Source organism: Ambystoma mexicanum, chromosome 14 (assembly GCF_040938575.1).
Source record: "Ambystoma mexicanum isolate Mex_15411 chromosome 14, UKY_AmexF1_1, whole genome shotgun sequence".
Taxonomy (NCBI): domain Eukaryota; kingdom Metazoa; phylum Chordata; class Amphibia; order Caudata; family Ambystomatidae; genus Ambystoma; species Ambystoma mexicanum.
The window spans coordinates 298,660,937-298,685,272 of record NC_090940.1 but is presented as its reverse complement, the minus strand read 5'-3'; the positions used below and the strand labels follow the sequence as shown (position 1 = coordinate 298,685,272).

The 24,336-nt window shown below is 47.1% G+C and overlaps 1 protein-coding gene across 4 annotated transcripts in view; it reads right to left on the bottom strand.

Moving 5' to 3' along the window:
• TIMM9 (translocase of inner mitochondrial membrane 9) overlaps positions 1–23,736 on the bottom strand; it is a 226,268-nt gene extending 202,532 nt beyond the window's left edge. Inside the window, exon 1 of one of the 4 annotated variants that reach the window (XM_069637419.1) lies at positions 23,615–23,736. The gene's annotated coding sequence lies outside the window, so the exon portion shown is untranslated. The other 3 variants (XM_069637421.1, XM_069637420.1, XM_069637422.1) reach the window with 3 other exon arrangements.
• Positions 23,737–24,336: the final 600 nt, after the last annotated feature.

Here is a 24,336-nt window from a genome sequence, read left to right as displayed (position 1 = left end):
CTTTTAAGAATGATTCTTGGGGTAAGTAGCTGGTGAAAATACTGTAATCATTTAGGGCTTAAATTAGATTCCTACGTTGGAGAGATCTCTCCTTCCAATAAATAGCTCTTTTTCTCTTTCTTTTGCAGGTTCTTGGAATTTAGTAAAAGGGCTTATGGCTGAGAAGGGCTGCGGAGTTACCCAGAATTAGAAAACGTTTTTAAAACGCGAGTTCACCTAAACGGAGTAACTGCAGCCTTGAGGGATGAGCGCGGAAACAACTGAGGTGAAAACTTGAACCTTCAGGTACATAATGCTTATTAAACGTCTTCTTTTAACTATTAAGTTTGTTTATTGTTGATTTAATACCTCGTTTTGTCTGCAGGTTTTCGGAAAGCGGTGGAAAAATACCTTTGGAAGATGCTGCGACTACGAACGAAAACTGTTGACAGAAGATGCTGCGGCTGAAAGTTAAACTTGACGGAAGATAATCGCTTCGGAGAGAAGTCTTTTCTATTAACTTTTGAACTCTGTAAATTGGTGTAAAGCTAATGTCTCCATTATCTCCTTTTACAGGTTCAGTGAGAGAAACGCTGGTAGCATTACCCGCTGTCAGTCAGACGCGAAGCACTCGTTCCAGGGGAGGCGGGGCTTAAATAGCTCCCTCTGCAATATGAATAGAACGTGCTGCAACTTATGAGTGGATCTTGCGGCGGCCATGTTAAGTGATGGAATCTACCGTAAAACATCACAGAAGTGTATGCTGAGAATGATGTAAATGCCATGTGTGCCAGGCTAACACCCGCCTTTGACCTGCTGGTTTATGTAATGTTCCCTGCCTAGCCTGAAAGTCTGAATGAGGATCAGGTCCACCGATTGGGATCATGACAGGGACTATCATTTCTGTGTTATTCCTCCTAAGGAACTACTCAGACAAAAAGGAGGAGCGTGGCGGTGCGCGGAGATTACAAAGTCAGCCCTTTCCTTACTTTACACGCCTCAAAACATTCTCATCTCGTCTTTAACCTTCTCTCGACTTTTCTACTTTGGTCTTCCTCACTCGCGCCTTCTCGCTCTTAAATCTATCGTTCAGCCATTCGCTCACTTTGTTCTCTCTTATCGTGACTCGATCTCTTCTTCTCTTGCCTCACTTGGTTGGTGGTCTTTCCACTCTCAACTTAAATACAACTTTATTTGCCTAGTGTTCAAATCTCTATACGGACTGGCCCCTGACTATCTTGCATCGCTCTTATAATTCTACTCTCACTCTCGTTCTCTCTGCTCCTCGGATCTCTTAAGACCGACCATCCCCCGTCCGCCCTGCGCACAATCCCGCTTTCGCTCTTTTCAGCTCCTCACCCCGGTTCACTGGAGCTTGATCACTCTGTCCCTTCGCTCTATTGCTTCTTACTCTATTCTGTTCCTCCTTAAAAACTCACCTGCTTCAGTACCCAGATTGTTACCGCCTGTACCTGATCCATGTTGCTCCACTGTTCTTATGTACTGTTGATCTCTTATGCAAAGCGCTTTGGATAAAGGCGCTATGTAAAGAATTAAAAAAAAATACAATAATACAAATTACTTACGGTAGCCCTCTTTACTCACCACCCTACACCTCATCACAGGACTTATGACCCGCCAAACATTCTCAGTCGGGGATGGTAACCCCATGATCCTGTAAAGCTTTAACTGAGGACTGTGGGCGAGAACCTCCTCTGAGTAGAATGAGTGAAACATTTAATTGGATAAGAAGGGTTTCTGTCATTTAGGCTGGGGCTTCAAATGTGAGCACTGGGACGCAGAAGTAATACCCGATTTGATATATGCTGATAAAAAGAAAAAGAAGAAAAAAAAATATCAAAACGTCGTTCTTCCTTGTCACAGTATGTCCTTTAGAGGCCTAGCCTCCACCTACAGAACCCTTTCAGAAGTTCTTTTTTTCCTGTCCCCACAGGGAATTTTATCCTCGGTTGTCCTAGCAACACGGACGAGAGGAAGGGGGGCAGGGGTTTGAGGGGTGAGCAGCCTGCTTGACTCACAGGCCCCTTTCTAGATGAAGGGGCCTGGCTGAGAAGGATCCTGCCAGGTACAGAAAGTCATCCCACGCTCAGGCGGCCTTCGGGGTTCCACCCGGTATCAGTATGTGATCGTTACCAATTCTGCCAGACTGAGCAGCAAGGCCAGGCACCCACTTGGTCCACATAGTGCGTGCAGTGCCACAGTCTGGTTTGGAGGAGCTGCACGATGGGAAAAAAGTGGGTGGTGTTGGTTTATTGGTTTATGCCCGTCAAGCACACAACGGGTTCAGCATGGCAGGGCAGTATCCCACTCGGATCGTCTGTGTCTGGGGCCACGCAGCCAATTAGAGCACAGAGGCACGTAGAGCTTTACTTTGGTTGCCTGTGGAGGCGCCTATACGTCGCATCCTTGTAATCACTTTTAAGTGCACTTTGGGCTCTATGACAGGTTATCTGAAGAAACTCATTGCGGTTAAGGCCTCTAGTAGAGTTCTCAGATCTAACAATCAAAACGTACTAGTTATCCCCAGATGTAGAACAAGGAAGAACGAAAAAGGCGGCTCTCAATAGCCGCCCTGTCCGCTTGGAACGATCTACCTTCCGATTTGAAATTCGAGAGCAAGTAGAGCCATTCAAAAAAAGCTAAAAACTTGGTTGTTTGACTGAACCATCTCTCTGACCTCTCTATCCCAGTACTCCTCCCGAGTCTCCTCCATCAGCTTCTTGCTCCTCTGTCCATTGCTTCATTGTTTGTTTGCGCCCGCATGCCCATGGGTCCATTGCTGCGCTATACAAATTATGTAAAATAGGGCTGCGTCATAGAATCGAGGTAAGGTGCCCGGTGCTCAAGAGTGGACCGGCGAGCAGGATAGTCTTGCTCAGTTGCGCAATCTGATCAGAGCAACAGTACAGGGTGGGATGCAGAGATTTGTTTAGAAAATTTTAAATAAAAAAAAAATAAAAAACACATCTTGCATGGACAACCTTACAGGGATGCAGGGATCAGTGGGTATGGCTGCTGGTCCCCGCTCCAGCCTGAGCAAATTCAGAGTGTAGCACACCCGATTACTAGGTATGTGGGAGGCCAGGTGGCTTGCAAGCTGCCATTTGACCTAATTGCAATGCTGTTCTGGTGCAGAGATAGGGTATTGGCTTAAGGAGCTGCGGTAAACCTGGCAGTTTGTGGTTGGACGGACAGGTGTTGTGTGTCCTGCTGTGGCTGGTCAGTGTGTTGGATATTACTTTTGTCCTTGGAGTCATGCTCTGACTAGAAGAAAGTGTACTTGGAAACGCAAGCATTGGGGGGGGGGGGGGGATTCTGAGCAGGTAACGTTAGCTGCCCTGTTGATCGGCTCTTGTTCGAGGAGGAGGTAGGGTGGATCCGCCCATCCAGCCACAACTGACAAGAGTGTGAACCAATGTCAAGAGGAGGCCCCATGAAGTGTCCAAAACGCATCAGAAAACACCTCCCAAACAATGGAGGATTCTGGAGAAGTAGGAATTCGGAGGTGCAGAGGAGAATTCTGTCCCTTGGAGACAATCCGGAGAGCAAGCAGCCAGCAGGTAGAGCGGAGTGGGTATACAGCAGAGTTTAGGAGGAAGTAAGTAGGTAGCAAGGCTAGGTCAGAAGGACACAGTAACCAGGAAGGCAAGAAAAGCAGGAACACAGAGGTAACTGTGTACCCGGTTTGAGAAACCTGAGAGTATTGTAAGGAAGGCATGGTATCAAATAGTAAGACAGACACAAGTGATCACAGATCAAGGGCGTTTATTGAACTTCAATTGGGTTTGAAAACGCCCATCTAAACCTAAATCTAAAGATGGGAGCAAGCTACGACCATCAAATAATAACGCAGTCCTAAAAGGGCCTATTACTAAGAACCCTATTGCCAATCCTGATTTCTAAATGCAAATATTGTGGTAAACAATGTTATGCAAAAGCAGGAAAAAAATAAAAGTTTTCAAGAGATGATGTGTCAGGATATTGAAGCCGTTGGCTTCCCTTCCCCACGTTTTCAGCATGGGACAAGGCGGCACACTAACTTAGCAGAGTCTCTGGTTTCTTTAGCACAAGGGTGCAGTTCAAAACTTCAACATCACAGCCTTCTGTGCCAAAGTCGCTTTTTCAGAGGGCCTGGTGCAATATGACGATCAAGTTATTTTCTCAGGACTTTATAGGTACAAAATCTGGGGTGATTTTCTGTTCACCCTGGGCCCCCCTCCGCTGGGCTCAGACCCCCTAGCACAAAGCTTTCAATTGATCTCCCTCTGCCGGACTTGGACCATCTTTATCAACTTTGCCACCAACTTGCTGTATCAACATCGAAGACTTTGGTTGTGCGTGGTATTTGCATGACCAGTTCACAATTCCAGGACCAGCAGGAGACTCACTTTTCAGATGGATACCTTAGAGAGACCTTCGATCGAGTACAAACGCGGTGCCAGACCACCCTGTCAAAAGGAATCGTATCTTTGTTTCAAAGTTCAATCACTCATCAGCAGTTCAACTTTACTTGCGTCTTTTATCACACATATTTCAAACAAATGTTGCCACTTCCAACCTTGGCTTCAACACAGACCGGTCGTGTATCGGTCTCCCCAACTCACCGGCTGTCTTGGTTTCACTGATGCTGCTTTGTTCTTGGAGATCAGGACAGTACCACAGCAGCCGGTAGTTCTCTGCGCCTTGATTCTTGACGCTGGAGGGCACCGGGTATCTATGACACACAATGCAGGATTCTTCAGCCCGTTTTCCTGGTCTTACGCTTTCCAATTTCGAGGGCTCACTAAAGCAACTTGTCGAAAAAGATTAAGCGAACTTCCCTCCTTGCAAACCCCTTCTGTTTCACCATCTTTCTTCACCTTAGCATAGGGCAAGTTAGCCTTCTGCCATCCTGACATTTGAATTGATAAACTACTTTATTTAGAATCTTGAATATGTTGTCTGATGTACTTCATGATGCCTTCACAACAGGAAAGAAAAACATTAACGCAACAAGAAAGTTGTAACTCGAAGGCTTACTGGGACTCGGAGCCTTTTACGTTGACCCTGGCGTTCTCGCAGTATCTGCGGCCATCTTCTTCCATGTTACTGTTCCAAGATGCCGACCAACATCGAGAGAAGGAAGCAAATGCCAGTGCTGCCAGGGTGTTCTGTGCAGATAGCTTTAAGTGCTAACAGAGATGATGTCTGAGGTGAATGCAGAGTCCTTTCTGCGCCCGCTGGCCCAGGGGCATAAAAAGAAAAAGAAAAAGAAAAAAAAAAGAAAAGAAAAAAAAAAGCAGGGTCATACCACCGATCAGAAAAGGAGGAAGATGGTCCTCAAAACTAACTCCGGCCTGTTTTGGAAGTCCTGCGTCTCCAGGGGCATTTCTGGTCAGACCTCTCCTTTACTGCGTTGTGGGTGGCTGCTAGGACCATGGGTGCTGTGGCATTTGGCAGGAGACATTTAAGGGACTGTTCCTCCGAGGGTCCCCAGAAGGCGACAGCAGTAAGAGGGGGGGCAACAAGTTTTTGGGCAATGCAACTGGAGGAGTGTGCATTGTATTCTTAGGAGTCTCAAGTCCAAGCCTTTTTTTTAATTTATTTACATTTTAAGAAACACAACATTAAAACAATCCAAACACGTGAAATAAAACAATCCAAACACGTGAAATAAGTCAAATTTCGTAAGAAACTTGAAAGCAGAACAGCAACCCACCTTAACAAAATCCACCCAACCCCAACGTGAAAAAAAAAGGTTTCAATTAGTAAAAAAATCAGCGAATTTCCCCCAAATCTTATCGTAAGAGGTCAATTTGTTTTTCAATGTATAGATCATCCTTTCGACCTTTGACAGTTTTTGCATCTCATCAACCCATTCCTCCGGTGCAGGGGCAGCCTTAGATTTCCATCCCCGAAGAATCAGATGTTAAGCAACTATAGCACCTCTGAACAACCATTTCTTCTGTGCGGAACTTAGTTCACCTAACTCCGCGTCATTTCCTAGTATCATTGTTTTGAAGTCTAGATTGAGAATCTCATCCAATATTGTAACATATCTCACGCACCTCATCCCAAAAACCACTGACTCTTACACAGCACCACAACATATGTTCAAGTGAGCCTGCATGTTGTACACACCCCCAGCACTCATCTATATCTGAGAGACCTTGCTGTGTCAATCTTTCAGGACACCAATAAACCCAGTTCAGAATTATAATCTGTCGAGATCTCTCTCCAAGATTTAAAGAGCATCAAAATACATTCATGCACATATTGTGCCAATCCTCAGTGGATATATCAGAATCAATCCTCCTGCTCCAATCTTCCCGGAGTTTCTCATTTCTGTCATAGTTCGCAACAATCCGTTTATACAATTTGCTAGCCAATCCACCCTCTCCTACCTTATGTCCAAGTCGAGTTTTAGTCCAATCAACACAAACAACTGCTTTCTTCAAACGCCTGTAGGCAACCTCCTAAAAGCCCCCAATGTCCCACTTTTCTCTCACTTCATTCGCCAAAGCCATCTACCATCCCTCCCCCAGATCTCCAATGCATCTTATTCCGCTTAGGAACCATTCAGGCCAGGACAACTTTCTACCATTGGCTCTAATTTTTGCGTTTAGCCAAATTGACGCTCGCTGACATTTCAAAGCATCAGTCCAACATCTCCAACAAATCACACCATGAAGAACGCAAAGACTCAGTTACAATTGATTTACTGCTGCGTTCCTATGAATTGGTATACAGCAGTGCCTCCGGACCAACAGCCGAAAGCACTAGATTCTGCTATGGACCAGGGGTCCAACACAGCACTAATGGAATAAACGACTGGGCAGAAAATGCCAAGTGATATGCTCTAAAATTTGGTACCCCCAGCCCACCCTGATAAACAGGAAGCTGAAGCTTCCAAATTTTGAGTGAGGTTTCCTGTCCGAAATAAATTCCTGCATCATACGCTCTAGCTCCTTCCAGTAGCGAGTATGATCTTTAAGGGTAACATGCGAATAATATTAACCTTCAGAGCCAAATTCATTTTGAGGGCGTTGACCTTGCCCCAAAGTGACAAATTTAAGAGTGACCATCTGTCCAGATCCATTTTGAAGTCTTTACAAACTTCCCTCAGATTTTCCGCTACCATATCACAAACAGATGGAGTCAACCAGATGCCCAAGTAGCGCATCCTGACATCACACCACTTAAAACCCATGTCTGTAATCAACGGCCTCCAACTTTAGCCAATTAATCTTGTAGCCAGATGCTTCATGAAAAGGCAGTCAAGAGAAATGTCTAAATTCTGCAGGACAAGTAAAAGATCATAAGCATAGAACCATACTTTTTGCATAACACCCCAACAATGTACATCAAAAATCCTAGGATCACACCTGTGTGCAATAGCCAGCGGTAGATGCTGTCTATACCCTTTTTTAAAAAAAAAAGAAAACGAGTTCGAAGCATGACTAGTACTGACAGGTAGTACTCCTTCAGCTCTACTCGACAAAAACATTTTCAATAACTCAAGTGCTGAGTTAGGTAATATTCTATAAAATTCAACTGGGAGCCCATCCGGGCCCGGGGACCTACCCGTATTCAATTTAGAGATAGCAGTCTTCAGCTCACCAATTGACAGCACTACACCCAGTAGCAGCATCTCAAATCTTTGGCAATACAAGATCACAAAGAAAATCCCCTCCCATTACCAGAAATGCCCGGCTCATTTTGATATAGATCCATGTAGTACTGACGGAACACCATATTGATTCTTTTGGGGTCGAATGTGATCCTATGATCGGAATCTATGATGGAAGCGATTGCCGAATCAGAGTTTTTCTTTCTCAATGTAAATGCTAGCCGTCTGTCACATTTCTCAACCCTATCGAAGTAGGTGCATTGTGAATAGAATAGACTGCTCTGCTTTCAATGAGATGTCTTCCATCTCCCTCTTTAGCTTTTTCCAATTGCTTGATTTTTCCAGAATCAGTCGGGTCTTGCATTCAATCCTGAGATACTACCTGGATTCTCTGGTGTAGCTCCCTCTTCTCTTTTCCGCTTGCTACTTGACAAACCAAGCAAAAATCCCTCGTATAGAGCCTTTAAAGGCCTCCCAAACATTTTGTAAGTAACCTCACCTGTACGGTTCTCTTCAACAAAGTAATTTACTTCAGAAACAATTTTGTTCATAATTTCTTCATCCTGCAAAATAGTATTCAATTTCCATGAAAACGATTTACAAATCTCAAATTTGTATTTAAAATGCATTGTGATCGGAGCATGGTCGCTTAACAAGATATTCCCAATAGAACAGGAAAGAAAACTATGTCAATGCCCCACCAGTGAAAAGCATGTTCAGCCTAGAATACGATCCATGCGCCACAGAAAAAAATAAACTGTAGTCGCGCCTATCAGGGTTTTCAAAGCACCAGTTATCTTTTAAGTTCAGTTCATCCAAAAGGGCCTTGAGCGCTCGATGAGCATCCAACAAATCACTGCATTTAGACGTGCTTCTATCAGGGTCTTCTTTTCAGTCTCAGCAGTGGAAAAACAATGTGCAGCCTCTGTTCTCCAGGTTCTGTCTTCAGCATGACGAGCAGAGGTTCCGCCAGCAAGCAGTGGCATGTTGGGGTTGGCTGTGGCATTTCTGCAACGTGTGGAAGTGGTTGTTGTCTGATGTTTGGGCCCATCAGTTGGAGTACTTAATAGACGTTCTGGCACATCCACTGTAGTCTGGGGCTTTGGAGACTGCGGCCCGGCAAGCACCCAAGAGGCTGGCTTTGCAAGCGGGAGATCCAGAAGTTGTTGGGCAAAAAGGCCATAGGGGGTGCCGAAGTCTTGTAGGGGGCACGGTATCCATTTCCACATCTTTCTGGTTCCGAAGGATCCAGAGATGTTCCGCTTGGTTAAGGATTTGAAAAGGTTCAAACAGGTATGTGTCCAAGCTCCCATTCAACATGGAGACTCTGCAGAAGATCGCCCCCCCCATCCCCAGAGAAAGGTCATTGCACCCGCCTGTACTGCGGACCATTGAGGCACAATTTTTGTTTTCCAGCCTAGATCTCAGGAGAATGCACAGCTCCAGGTTTCCAAGCAAGGAGTCTGGGGAGCACATGTGAAGTCCGTGGAGCAGCCTCTCTATGCATTTCCTCGCATTCCTGTGATTCCGGGCATGGTAGACAGACTTTGATTGCAAGGCGACACTGATTCTGGTGGTGTCATATTGGCAGCGTTAATTTGGTTTTCCTCTGCTGCCGGCTCTGGTTTGGTTGCTGCAATGGTACCCCCATCCCTGTTGAAGTGACCGAGAGGAGAGCAGGTACCATCTCTGGCAAGATGGTCAGTATGGAGATTGGACGGAGGGGCTGCCAGGTGCTAGGTTTTACTCTGCCAGTGGCCCAATCTGCAGACCTATAGACGACCTGAAATGCTCAAGTGCTACAATGGGCATTTGAACTGTTTTGTCTCCTAGTGTGTGCGGAATGGGGTTCAGGCCATCTGTAGCATGGCAGATATACAACAAGTCGGGTGGATTTGAGAAGGGCCTTGCTGCATCTCATGAGGGCACAAAGAGCAGCAGTGAGGGCATTTTGTGTACTGGAGGGGGCAGTTCACAAGGTGCTGCCTGATTCGAGACTATTGACACTCAAGACCGTTTCTAGTGGCAAATACTCAAATACTTCTAACCACAGATTGGCCCTCTGCTCTGTACAGAGAGGTTTCTCAGAGTGCTTCAAGAGACACCAGTGCTACGCTGTGTTCCTGGGTTTCCACCAAAAGTGACATCAATGTTTCACAGGTCTCAGGGTACTGTGTCCAGTATTCCATTAGAATCAATCTTCACCGGAGAGATGACAGTGCTAGCATGTATTACCAAAGACTGCTGGTGTTCGGAAAGTGGACAACTTGGTTTGTTACTTACTGGACAGCAAGGAAAGCCTCAGTGGTTTCCATCAGTCAATGGACTCAAACACTCATTTGCATGGCATATGAGGCAGCAGGGGTACTGCAGCTTTTATGGATCATGAGGCAGTCCTCCAGTGACATTACAAGTCCTTGGCGGATGCACAAGGTGTCTGTCTCCCTTCAGGACTTTTGCAGCCATCAGAGAATGCTGCATATCCTTCACTGAAACTCTGCCCAATGTCTCCTCCCTGGTAGCCAGGGGAAGGCAGACGCTGCCTGGTCCCAACCCTGGGGGTGGTGTACTACAGGAGGATCACCTGGGTGGAGACGGGGCCCAGGTAGTGGGGAGATTTTGTGGGATGAGACAACATTTTTCCTCTGACAAAGGAATTCTTACCACTTTGCCAAAAGAGGTTATGGCTTAGTGTCATTTTAATATCTCTCAACCTTCTATCAAATCTAAGGTTGTGAACCCTAAGGTTGCAACATCAAAGCACACTATACCAAAAGAAAGACTTTTTGGTAGTTAAAACTAAAATGCCCTCAATTCCAAAGGTGTACTACAAAGGATTGTGGAAATGCCTTCTCAAAACCATCTTCTGAAGGGAAATTAAAATCTACCTTTGTTAGTATGTTCCATGTCTTTATGATAACACATTTTATGTAGAATGCATTTTCTTTTCCTTCTCATTTCTTTTTTTAGGACCCCCCAACCTGTTTCCCACCCCTAAAAACGTAGCCCAACTGTTTCCCCCACAAGATTGAACGCTTTACCCCACCCCACATACATTTTCGTTATTTGTTTTTCATAACATTTTCGTCCTATGTGTATTGTATATAAAATGTTCTTTATAACGACTGTATACCTATTAGTAATCAAAAAGCAGGAAAAACTAAACTACATGTCCCAGAATTCTAAAGGGACTGGGACACGGAAGAGGGCTGAAGAGGCATGTAGAAGTAGTAAAACAATTAAACCTAATTGTAGGCATCAGGCAATGGAGACTGATGGCTCACACCTGAAGTCAATTGTCAAACCTGTGGGGCATAAAAAGGCCACAGCAGGAAAGGAGAGAAGGAAGGAGCTGGAAGGCTAGCTATAGTAGAAGACCAGCACAAGGCTGGAAGGGATGCCGGGATGTGGAGAACGCAGATTTCATCTGCAAGTTCTGAGAGGGTCCTGTGTTCTCAAAGCCTGTATTGCAGTGGAAGACGTGCTGGAACTAAAGTTTTCCCCATGTGAGCCGAGTCGCCACGATTGCAGAGCTGCAAGCATGCAGCAACCTAAGGCCCGACGGAGAAGGCAAGCCGAGAGTGAAGGAGACTCCCAAATAAGGTGGCAGGGCTGAAGATAGCCGTGCTGGAGAAAGGTGTGGGTTACAAGTGAGGCCAAAGTAATAGAGGTCGAGGAAGCAGAGCAACCCGCAGTCGCAGGTTCCCTGAAGCCGGTGAGTGAAGCACAGCGTTCATATTCACTCAACAAGCCTTGCTGGTAACTGTAACCTGTAACGCTCATCTGACTCCCACGGAGGCGCTGGCCTGGTTTGGATTGCTGTGGCCTCTTCTAGGGTGATGCGCAGGACTCGGAAGATGGAATGGACCGGACCCCCAAATCTGGCTTGTCTGGCTCGTAGAAATATCCTTCTGTGTGTGAAAAGGGAGTATTAACAATCTGCGGGATAATGCGTAGGCCTCCCACTCCCCTTCTAACCCTCCACGAAACACTTATGCGATTCCCCGTGAAGTCTCACCTTAGGGTCTGAAAGGACGAGCTCTCCATCCTGCTTCTGATGCAGGGGCGCGTTGTTATCCAGTTACTTCACTGGATCTCGGATTGGTGAGAGTTCAAGTTCGCTTGACTTTTCCGGTAAGGTATCGTAAGAATTCTGTTGCAAGTTCAAGCTTTAAATAACCATTGTCTGTTTTCTCCATTTCAGGTGCTGAATGAAGATTCCCAGTTAGGGAATGGAACCGTCGAAGGAAAATTCTGGTGAGTTTTTGATGAGTGGTTCCTCTAGTGTTCTTGCATTAATGCTTGTGTCTTTTTCCCCTTAGGGGCCGGGGTTCGGAAATGCCGAAGAAACGGCGCCGACCCGAAGTGAAGAGGGATTGACCCAACAGGTAAGTCTTATGGTGGAAATTAAGCCTTTCTTATTCTCTTCCCTAGCTCACCTTTGTTCTTGTCTTTTTCTCCTTTAGGCGCTGAAATGCGGCGGAAGATCCAGATGGTCGCTGATGGGCAAGAAGGCGCCTAGTAAAGGTGAGTGGAATGCTGCACTGCAGCGAGCTATGCGATGTGCTTTTAAAAATGAATGTCTTCCCTTTAGGATTGTCGGCGAGATGACTCTGGAATGCGGATTAAGCAGGTAATGTCTCTTCGTTCTCCTCTTCTCCCTTTACAGATGTTCCAGAATGCTGTCAGGCGTGGCTGGAGTCCAGATGCAGGAGCAGACACGGTGAGCGTCCAGCTGCTAGGTGCAGAACAACGCGAAGCGTGTGTTGCTGCTTGGGCGTGGCTTAAATAGCCTTCAAAGTAGTTCCAGGTATGTATTCTTCCTCCGGCCACACCCGTGTGGTAAAGTAGTCTCATAGGTAAAATAGTCCCATTCAGGCCTCTAGGGGGCCTGGATGTTGCAGCACGGTCTGCATCAGGTAAGTTCACACCAAGCACTTCTTAACACAAAGTCATCCTTTATGAGCCTGGTGCCTAGGGCACCTGGACTGTTGTCCAACATGAGCCTGGCGCCAGGACTGGGTCCAAAGGGCCCCTACCTGGGGCCGCTGGGACTTCCCTCGGGAACATGATGTCTGCCTCTGGGGTTGCTGGACCCCGTCTGGCTCCTTGGGGGTAGGCATCATGACATAACCAGCTCCAAAGTGGCTTGCATAGAGCAGAAAGCGAGTAGAAGCTGTTCATTGATTCTAAGCCCACTATTAACAATGGAAATGTAACACATTCTTATTCTGAAGGCTGCAGTGTTCATGTGAAAGTAAAATCAGTTACATCCATTGTTGAACTCTTTCACATATCAGAGTGGCTTTGTGTCTTTAATTGTATAGGAGGAATGCTTACCGACTTCTGATGAAAATCTGACATTAACATTTTACAAGTGAAATCACATCAAAGAATGGTCGCGTATGACCAATTGCGTTTCCCGAAGAAAGTTAGAAGTTGCCTCCTTGATACTACACAGGAATACAATTTCAGTCAATACTTTAAAGATTGGTCATGTGTACCCAATTATGCTTTCCCTTTGAAGATTGAACCTTGAATAATATAGAATTGACATTCTTTTCACATAGTAATTGTACTGAAGAAAAAACAAGTGATACCCAAGCAAAGAGGTGATCCCTTTGCATAGTGAAACAAGACCCATTTAAACCCCTCCACCTAATCTGAAGTAGTCAACCATCCAGAAGCCTCAGATATAAGTGTGGCATTGTTACCTAAAGCTAGAAGAGTGGCACTACAGCTTCTGTGTAATTATTGGGGCAGGAGAGGTGTGAGGAAGCTGGGGAAGGGGAGCTGGGTGCTTGTAAATGACTCCCAGAAGACAACCTGTAATGCTGAAAGACTGCTGAAGTTGAAAGAAAGCGAGTCTTGTGGGCAGAGGCAGGTTATCCTTGCAGCAGTTGGACAGACAGACGAGGCAAAGAGGGTGCCCCCTTTTAGAAAGTCTTTAAAGGGAAGAGTGCCTTGCTTACCTGAAGAGGTTGAAGTACTATGCTGATAATTCTGAAGTATAAAGCAGTGACAGAAATACTTGAACTGTGTTGGTATACAAGTTGTCTGTGGATGTCACATTGGAATTTGAAGTAGTTGCACAGTGAAACAAAAGTAACTGTATTCTAGCAGCAGCGGAAGAGTGGTCGTTAAAAGGAAATCGCAACCCAAAGAAGCAGCATCCTGACGATATACCAAATATATTGCAGAAGTCCTAACCGATAGTAGAGTTGTAGTTGGAGAAGTCATATCCCTATTCTTTTTGAACTGTGGCAAATAACCTTGAAGAGAAGATAATAAAGATTGAGCTATTTTCTTTGATGGAGATTGGAAGGGGGATCTTTTAACCCAGTTTGATTAACTTTTGTTTTGACTTGGAACTGATAAGAACTGGTTCAAGACTCTTACTTTGAACATTTTCTGAAGCTGACTTTAAAACCCTGGGAAACAGATTTTACCGAGGACAGGTGAAGGTCATCCAAATATTGTTTAATTGTTTATCATCTTGTGCTGTTTTATCATTTACTTTGATGTTTGTTTAGAGCGAGGTCCAGTTTACCCATGCTAGAGATTGTTCCCTTAGCCTTCAGAATAGGTAGCAAATTCCTCAATAGAGTAGGGAAAGCAAGGCTCATTTTGCAAACTTTAGTAAAACTACAAGCAGTTGTTCGCCTTGCATTACTAACCCCTCACCGGTGTTAAAGCAAACGTGTGCTGTTCTGTAGACATCATCATCTTCAGCTTCGATATGGTCAGGCTCTCACCTGAAGAGTAGACAGGAGCCACTCAACACCAGTGGCAGTTGCTGCAGTGGCTAGAGGGACGACATTTCCTAGTGGGCCGCAGCACAGGTGCCACATCAACTGTGCCCGCAGCTTCACATAATTGGGAAGTTGGACACGCTTACATAACTTCTTTAAAAAATTACTATCAGCGCAGGACTGTGCTCCTCAACGCCGGCAAAGTCCCCACTTGTTTTGGTGCAGTTCCAGCTTAGGCACTAATCTCCTTAGATTCTGCCCTACTGTTGCCTGTTGAAACTTTGCGATCCTTTCCCTGACTGGCTTTTTGGTTCCTTCCTTACGTCCCATGCCCATCCTTTTTCCTCTCTCAATTTGATTTTCTTGGACGTTGTTGTTTGTGCCCCTTACTGTTACTCCCAACCCGGTACCCTGTGCATGTTCGGTTATCCTCCTCCTGGCGCTCCTGGTGGCACTTTTAGCAGGGCATCAGTCCACTCCTGTGGGGCATGCTCCTGGTTTGCCCCATCCCCTCCATGACAATCCACCCTCCCGCCCTCCCCCAGAGTGGCTCAGGAGCCCGTTTAGCGTAGAGGCTCTCTCCAGGCTCCTTGCGGGGCGTTGCAGCTTGCTGGTGGCAGCTCCGCACTGTGGCCTTTAACATCAGCCCTGGGTCGTCGGCCAGGGCGTCCAGGTGAATTTCCAGTGTTAGTGCGCTGCCGCGCTGTGCCATGGTACTGGGGGCGCAGCGTGGTGTGTCCTCCCCCTCCATGCGGCCTTCCTGCCGCCAGGAACACGGCTCTTGCGTGTGTGCCCGGTTCATGTTTTTTGGGGGCTTGGCAGCGCCGGTCGTGACCAGCACTTTCGGGTGTTTCCCCGACCCGCCTCGCGGGTGCACCAGGAGCTTGTTGTCGGTTCACATGGTGCTGGTGGGTGGAGTCAGGTGCTTGGTTCTGGATTTTGCACGCCTTACAATGGGCTGCTGGGGTTTTCCACTTTTTGTGCATCATCCCTACACTAGTTTGCTTGCCCTGGTGGTTCCTGCGCTTTAGCTAGTGTGGCTATGGGGGCGCATGCAGCGGAATCGCATGCACCTGCAGTCCCCAGCCTCTTCCTCTGGGTCCCTGAAGCAGCCTTTGGGGCGGAGTGCTGCTAAGGAGAGGAAAGCTCAGCGTTTCTCATATCCCAAGAAAGTCTGGGGTTCACAGTGGTTGGCAGCCCTTAACCTTTCCTTTGATGGAGCTAAACTTGTTGGCACCTTTTTCTGTGCAGTCAAGCATGCTACCATATTGCGGCAGGAGCCTTCCTCTTCAAACAAGTCTTCTTCCAGGTCTGGGCCTGCCTATTCAGGGTCTTGGACCTGCCCATTTCAGAAGCCTCTGGATTGGGGGGCAGAGGATGAGCTCCTCCTTGCACCTCTCAGCACTTGGCCCCAGTACAGAAGTCCTGCTGGTTCAGGCGGGTAGTCTTCTCTGGCGATTTCCTGTGTGGGCCGAGTCGTGCTCGTGGGCCAAGCCCTTCGACCAGTCCGGGATGTTTATCGGGTGATCTTCCCGTCTCCCCCGGTTCAGCACCTGTTGGTCAGGACTTCCCTTCCCCGTAATCGGCCCACAATGACGAGATCTCCTGCACAGTCAGTTTATTTTATTTTTTATAATTTTGTATTTTTAGATCATAACAACAACCAACCACCCAGAGCAACAGGCTCTAGTAAAATACACTTCTTCTTTGAATCATATATACCCATCAGTTTTATGTACTACTTCTACATAACACCCCATAGCCTACCTGCTAGCCAATCACAATACTTGCATCCACCTACCCCCCTGCTGCGTGTACACATTCTCCTGTACGTTGGCAAACAATGTCACAGTCAGCGCTATCCATCTTTGCATGTCTATTCCTGGTTCAGCACTTTGCGTTCTGAGTGCCTTATCCCACACACCTGTCCCCGCTGCACACCACTCCTCCAAGTCCTTCCACCATCTGATCACACTTGGTTCTCTCGTGTCCTTCAACCCCATGGTTATGCTGCACTTAGTCAATATGTATATTAAATCTGAGTTTGTTCAGTAGTTTATCCTTCACGTTCTTCTTATATCGGCCCAGATTGCATTCCTTAGGCGTCCTGATCTCTAAATCAACACCTCCTCTGGCTACTCGGTCTGCAACCTTCCCACAGAACCACTGTATCACCAGGAATCCCTTGAACATATGTGCGAGTCCAGCATCCACCCCTCTACATTTTGGACACTCTTGCCTCCACGCTCCTTTGAAGGTGGAGAGGACTGCCGGTGTAAGGTATGCCCTCTGCACTGTATACATTTGTATTTGCTGTAATCTGGTGTTCCTAGATACCTTCTTGAGATATCGTTTTATTTCTCTCCATTCATTCTCCTCAAATGTCTTCCCCCAACTCCCGCTCCCATTTCGCTTTGCATTTCAGTTCCATTCGCGCTGAAGAGCCTAGCAAGGTCTCAGATTCTTGAGATAGCGTGTCAGCCCTCCGCTGCTGTAAGCACGTCTCAAAATCCTCATTTTCTATATCCACTTCAGCTATAAGCGGCCATCTTTTACGTAACACTCCCATGACTGAGTTGTGCAATAGGTACTGACCCACGTCTTATCCATCGTCTGCACACAACTCCTCCAACGTTTTCCACCCTCCAGCGTTTCTCAGGCCCCCCACTGTAGCCACTCCACATGTCTCCCACCTAGACTATCACGGCCCTGTCTCCCTTCCTACCCTCTAGGATCGCCACAATTGGTGTCTGTGGGCTCACCATTCCTACCCCCCCCTAAATGCTCTGTGCCAGAATCTGCCACCAAGTTTCAATAGGTAGGGGCCACCCTGTTGCTCTTTAACAGAAATCCATAGCATGTCCTTCAGGTGCCTGCGCCGCAGTGCTGGCTGCAACAAAGCTGCCTCCATTGTAGGATCATCCACCATCCATTTCACTGCATGCTCCAGTTGGCAAGCCAGAAAATACATCTCAAAATTTCGGTCCCCGTAATTCACTTTGGTCGTAAGGCCTTTGTAGTGTGGACAGGGCTACCCTGTTCTGTCCGTCCCGCCACAGGAACACTCTGCACAACTTCTCCAGGTCCCGAAAGAATCGCTTTGGAATGTCCTATATGGACATTTATGAAGCAATGCATAAACTGCGGCAGTGCCACCATTTTTAGCAGTGCTGCCCTCCCCATCATAGACAGGGAGAGCTTACTCCAGAACCCAATAGATATGACCAGTCCAGCCTTGGCCTTTACTGTGTTTTCTTCGTGTTCCCGGACTGGGTCCCGGTGTATATTAATGCCCAGGTATCAAAAGGAGGTCCTGCTACAGGGCAAGTGCAGGCTTGGCAGGTCCGCTTCCGCCCTTTCTGCCATGGCCGCCAGCGGGAACAAGCATAACTTCTTGTTTACACTAATGCCCGTAAACTTACTAGCGTTATCTAGCACCTCTAGTATATATGGCAGGTTCACCGGGATCGCGCACATATAACAGCATGTCATCTGCAAACATAGATATCACATGTCTTACCCAGTATATTTCTATGCCTACATCCCCGTATTCCTGCCTCAGATACGCTGCCATGGGTTTTGCCACCAAAATGTACAGCATTGGGGATAACGGGCACCCTTGTCTAGTGCCTCTGTGTAGCCTCCATGCCTCAGAGTACATGCTTCCCGTCCGGCCCTGTCAGTGTTGTTGCTAAGGCAGCCATCATGCTGGTCCGTCAGGCCCTGCAATTTCAGGGGCTTTGCTGCAGGGTTTTTCTGGTTCTGCCACCCGACATCCTTGGTCTCCAGGACACTTATGTGGTACTGCTCACCTACCAGATCAATTACTGCCGGTTAGCTGTGTGTGGGGAGAGGGGTGGACAGCATTTTTCAATTCCGGGTCCTCCCGTTTGGGTTGCGTTCTGCTCCCAGGGTGCTCACCAAGTCGGTGGCCCATCTCTACTCCGGACGGGTGTTCAGCTCTTTCCCCTCTCTGGACCACTGTTATGCAAGATCGTATGCAGTAAACATGTGGGAGACTACACCAGTCTTGTCCTCTTGGTATTAGGTAACCCACCTATTGGTATAGGTCTTTACGCACGCATTCATGTTCCCTCCATTATTGGAGCCTTGCAGAGCTTCTGGTCGGGATCAGAGTCCACCGTGCCATTGGTGAAGGCACCATCCTGTGAACCACTACAGGGAGTAAATACAGCAGCCCGTGGGAAAGGCTGCACAGCCTAATTCCCAGCCACCCAGGCCTGCGGCGGTGATAAAAAATGTGTGAGAGCAGATTTGCTCAAGGGAGGGCACATCACGCTGTCAGAAGGCACTGGAGCCCGGCGGTGGTGAATGGGCTGGAGGCTATACCAGCACTCAGTAGAAGCGCATGCAGTTGCAGCCCCAGGAAGGGAGGGGGCATAATTTCATGACTGTGAGAGCCAGCAAAGCCTGCAGGGGAAGAGGTTCACTTTGCCCCAAGGACACATTCACAGGCCCCAGCACTACCTAGGCGCCAAGTCAGCACTGTTTCGCCTCACACCCTCAGAGATTCAGCAAGGGAAGGGACCCCATCACTAGAGGGAGACCCTGGCTTTCAGGACATGCAGAACTGCTACACACCACAAACTTATCGGAAGATGTTCCGGCAACAGTATCTGCGAGACCATCAGATGTTTTCCAATTAGCACAGGGAGAGGTCTCAGCATGGCAACTGCCAGTTCCATTTCACCTCACTGACACTGGCAATCTGGGCCCGCAGTGGATACACTGGGCCTTGGTGTCAGCGTTTCCAGTCACGTAATAGGAAGGTGGAAACGCTTCCCCCCCCTGCTGTCATACAGGCAACGATGGAAGAAAATGAAGCCCAAACCAAGATGGCTGCGTTACATCTCTGCTAATGACAGCACACCGTGACGTAGTCAGGAAGTACCTGCAACGACAAGTTACTTAACAGAGAAACAAGTCCAGTTCAGCACATCACAACATTGCTCTTCCTCATTGCAACAGCGCCCCGTTCCCCGTTTCCCCCCTATGGGTTCTGCCTCCTTGCAAGACCTTTTGTTTTTGTTGCCTTCCTGATTCCTTTCTTCCCTTCTTGCTTCGATCCATTCCCTGCAGCATCTTGTTTCCCCCATGCCTCCTCCTTCCCGTCTCTTCCTCAAGACTGCTCTGGATGCTTACATTGCTACTCTGTCAGTGGTTTCCACTAAACTGGACATTTGCTAGCAGCAGTGAATTTCCCTCCATTTCCATTCTGGGCATTGTTTCCAGTTTCTACCACTCCTTGGCAAATTGGACATCCGCCACTTCAAACGACCACATTCTGAGGATTTTTCAAACGTTTAGGGATTTTTCCTCCCATTTGGACCGATCTTTCCAGCAGCGCCTCTTACTTCTGTTTCTAATATCAGAAAGCAGAGTGGCTACTAGAGAAGGCAGGCCTTACCTCCACTCGACCTCTGCCAGAAAGTCTCCTCATGTAAGGCCTGTAGCTGGCACAAGGACTTAGTGTACATGGACACAACGGGCCTCATGGACGACAAGGGGACGAATATATTAATGCTAGCAGTAGGGGCATCTGTTCAAGACATCCTATATGAGCTGGTTGCTGAAGAGAAAGTCACATTTGGGGAAATCCAAGATGTTTTAGCCACATTATGAGAGGTGAAAGGTAAAACGCTAGACAACTTTGTCATGCGCCTCAGGATTTGCATCAAACATTATGCATTCCATTGCTATTCCAACGAACAGGTGTTCCGCTCTGAGGTAATTGTGAAATGTAAGTCTCCTGAATTTTGGAAGAAACTGCTGCAGAAGCAACAGTCCCTGGATGAGATTTTTGCCATGGCTCGGACAAACTGCCATCTCACTACAGGTTAACATGGGCAGAGTGAAAGTGTCTCCGGTGACCAGGACTCCCATCAAGAAATTGGTGGCACCACCCCATGATTTCAGTAAAACCTCGGGCAAAACTTGCTTCTGGTGTGGCTATGAATTTCCCCACAAAGGCACGTGCCAGGACAAAAACGCACGATAATTTCAGAGCAATGTACCTCAACACCCCCATTCCCTCACCACAAGGGGCGTCACCAAGAAGTGGGAGAAGACATCCCAAATATTGCACTGAGGAGCACAAATCCAGCCATGAGCACAGGAAATATCTGGCAGACGGAAAGGGTGCCAAGCATCAAACTAGGAGATTGCACGAGTCTCTAGACAGAATAGGATCTTATAGGACATGGGAAAATGTGAGGTATGTGGAAGTGCGATGCCAAACGGAGAGCAACTCCTTGTCTTCGCCAGACAACCAACGGAAAAGGGATACGTGTGGGCGTTGGGCAACAAGGTTGCAAAAGTGCACAGCTACCCTCATCCTGCAAGTAAACACGCCGACCGAGTTCCTGATCAACACTGGCGTGACAGTGAATGTGATGAGGACGCTTACAATTCACTGCCACACCCACCAAAGCTGCGCCCGTCCTCTGTAGACATTAACCCATATGGCTCCAACAAGCTATTACCCAGCAAAGGAATGTTTATGACGGTCTGGACCCACAAATCACTCACTGCTCGCATCCAGCTGCATGTTCTATCCACCAAAGCCAACAGTGGATGCATCTTAAGCTTCCGGATCAGCAGGGACATGGGCCTCATCCATATTCTTTATCACATGATGGCCCACAAGTATCTGGCCCGTGAAGGCGATTTTGCACAAATGTCCCACAACCTCTTCAAAGGCCTGGGCAAACTCTGCAACTGCAAGGTTCGGTTACACATTGACCCCACAATCAAGCCAGTCGTCCAACATTTTCGGTGCATTCCGATGAATATACAAAAGCAGGTGGAGGTGTAGATCAGAAGGATGCTGGATCTGAACATCATTGAGCTGGCGTTTGGCCACCCCACCACCTATTGTCGCACCAATTATGCAAGTTCCAAAGAAATCGGCAGAGGGGTCCATGCACCTCTGTGTAGACATGAGCAGGCAAACTAAGCCATCCAGCTAGGGCGCCTCCAGGGTCCTAGAATCACAGACAATTCATCTACTCAACGGGGCAACTGTGTTCTCCAAGTTAGACCTTAACAAGGGCTACCACCAACTAGAACTCACCCCAGAGTCACACTACATCACCAAGTTTGTGGCACGCATGGGACTTTATCACTATAAACGACCGAGCTTTTGGCCGCAGAGATATTCCAGTAGAAAATACACAAGGTCAAAACACATACCCAACTGTCTGAATTATAGCAATGACATTTTGCTTTTGAGCAAAACATTACAACACAACCGGGTCTTTTGGCTCTTGAGGCGACTAGGTTTACACTCAAAGAAAGATTCTTTGGCCACATATTTCGGAGCAGGGCATGCGCCCGGATCAAGTTGCTCCCCTGAACAGATCTCCATGGCCAACAAACATATCTGACCCGAGGTCTTTCCTAGACCCTGCCAGCTATTGTTTGCGATATCTAAAGGACTATGCAACAGTGAGCGCTCCACTGTGGGAGTTCACCAAGGATAAGCAGGAGTTTGTCTGGACTCTGGAACGTGAAGTAAGTTTCAAGGCAATCAGGGCAAACATCACATCTGCCACTGACATGGCTTATTTCAGCTTGTCCAAGAAGATCGAAGTGACAGTGGATGCCAGCCTGGTGGACCTGGCTGCTGTGTAAGCGCAATATGATACAAGGACACCCAGTTTCAAGAGAGTTGTATTCTATGTCAGCCGCAGTCTATCGCTCACAAAACTTAAGTATTCACAAGCAGGAAAGGAGAGTCTGGCTGTAGTCTGGGCCGATGAGTATTTTCATCTCTTTGTTTGGGAAAGCATTCACCATCGTCACTGACCACCATGCTCTCCTCACCATTTATGGCAACCCAAAAGCCAGAATGCCCACCCTTCCCGCATAGTGAGATGGTGCCTCTGCCTTCAGGATTACATAATGTACTATCTGCCACCGGCCAAGAAAAGATAAGAACCCTGCAGACTACTTGTCCGGCCACCCCACGGGGGTAGCCCTGCCAGACCATTCCATTACAGATGCACATTTACACTACGTCATCCACCAGATGAAACCGTTCCCAGTGGCCTGGTATGCTCTGTCATAAGAATCGACAGCCGACAAGGGACTTGTCTTGAGTAGAACAGTGCGGCAACGATGGCAAGATGAAACGGGCCTCAGACATGGCAAAACACCTTGACCTTGCAGGCGGATGTCAGGGCAGTGACCCTAATGCAGGAAGAACTCACAGTCACCAAAGACCAGGTTGTGATTAAAGACTGCAAGATTGGATTTCCAAAATCTCTTCACCAGCAGGTGGTGGATCAAGCTCATGAAGGCCACTGAGGGATGGTGGCTACAAAAAAACAGCTGACGTTGAGACACGAAGTCCCCAAAGAACAAAGTTAAAGGAGTTGAGACGAGACGTCTTTCTGTGTGGGCCTCCATGTATTGCATGTGCCCAGCACACGTTCGATGCGTTAGCGGAGCCCTGCAGAGCTTCTGGTCTCTTGACAAGAGCTACCATAGTTTCTCGATACAATTCGGTACGTAACTAAAACCGGGACTCCTGACTTCTTTAGAATAAAATGTACATAAATGCAGTGCTGTGAAGAAAAACGTTTATAAATATTGCACACAATTTTAAAAAAGCAAGATTTCCCCCCCCCCCCTTTTCTGTGGTATTGTTTTGTGTTTCAATGTAGAGTGAAGACTGAATAACTGTAAACAGATATTAATCCAAAATATTAGTACATTTATACCGGAGAAACATTTAAATGTTGATAGATAACAAAGAGATGTTGTTGACAGTACGTGACCTCGCAAGTTTACCTTGGTCGTGCATGAGAAGGCCAGCCAGTCCTGTCTTTTAGAGTATTGTAGAACCTGTCAAGAAAATCTACTAGTCCCAAAATGCAATGGGAATAAGACTATTTTAAAGCATTCTTAAAATGGCAAGAGGAGTGAAAGGTCCGGTGAACGCCATTTTTGGGCGGATTTGCTGTTAATCATGGAAATAAGGCTAGTAAGGAAAAACTGTGGTTCACTCCAAAATACTAGAAATCCGTAATCTAACAAATGGTAGGGTTTCCTGACCCAAGATGGTCGCCCCCAAGGGCAAGCAGCTTGCTCTCCACATGCTTTCCGGGGTGTCAGCGAGACCCGAGTCTTTGCGTGACACTTCCGCTCGCCGTTAACTTTAAACACAAACCTCCAGCCACCTTTACCCATCTAGTGAAAAGTTCTGTTAGACAAGCCACTACATGCTTACCGGCTCGCTTTCTCGTTTTCCTTCTTCCGCTCCCACGTGATCTCACCATGTACTCCGGCGCATGTGTAGTTTAGACCGATTTCGGGACGCAGCGTACTAGTTCATAACGAGGCTTGCAACACATACGCCGGAAGTTTATGTTTTCATCTATCATAGAAAAAGAAGGAATGTCACATGTCGTTTGTTTGCCCTCTTTGGACTGGCTGCTGTGCAGTAGAGAATAATCTTTTCACTTTACAATTCGTTTTCCACGACACACGAGAGAAGGCGGCGCACCATAACGAGTCCCCCATCCCCATCTTTGGTAATAGTGACAAGTGCTCAGTTTTCTACTAGTATTTGTATTTCATTTGTTTCTAGTTAATGATTTGGTACAATAAATGCAAAGATGGACAAATTATAAAAGGACACAAAAGAAAAAAAGAACTGAAGAAAACGAACAAGAAGACATGAAGTGATAGTTCCAAAAGCCATTCAAAATGAAAGTCGAGCAACATGATGGTTTGTCGAAGAGGCAAAACCCTACCACCACCCCTAAACAAAAATAAACATGGAAAGCGAAATAATAAAAAAAGTCCATTGTGGGAGACCACCTGTTGCCTAATGAAGGACGCACACAGAGGGATCAGAGGAATGTCTTTATTCCCTTTCCCACAACGTAGTAAGTCCCGCGCCCCGCGCGCATTCCCCAGAACTCCCTTCTCCCATTCCTCCCTCATCAG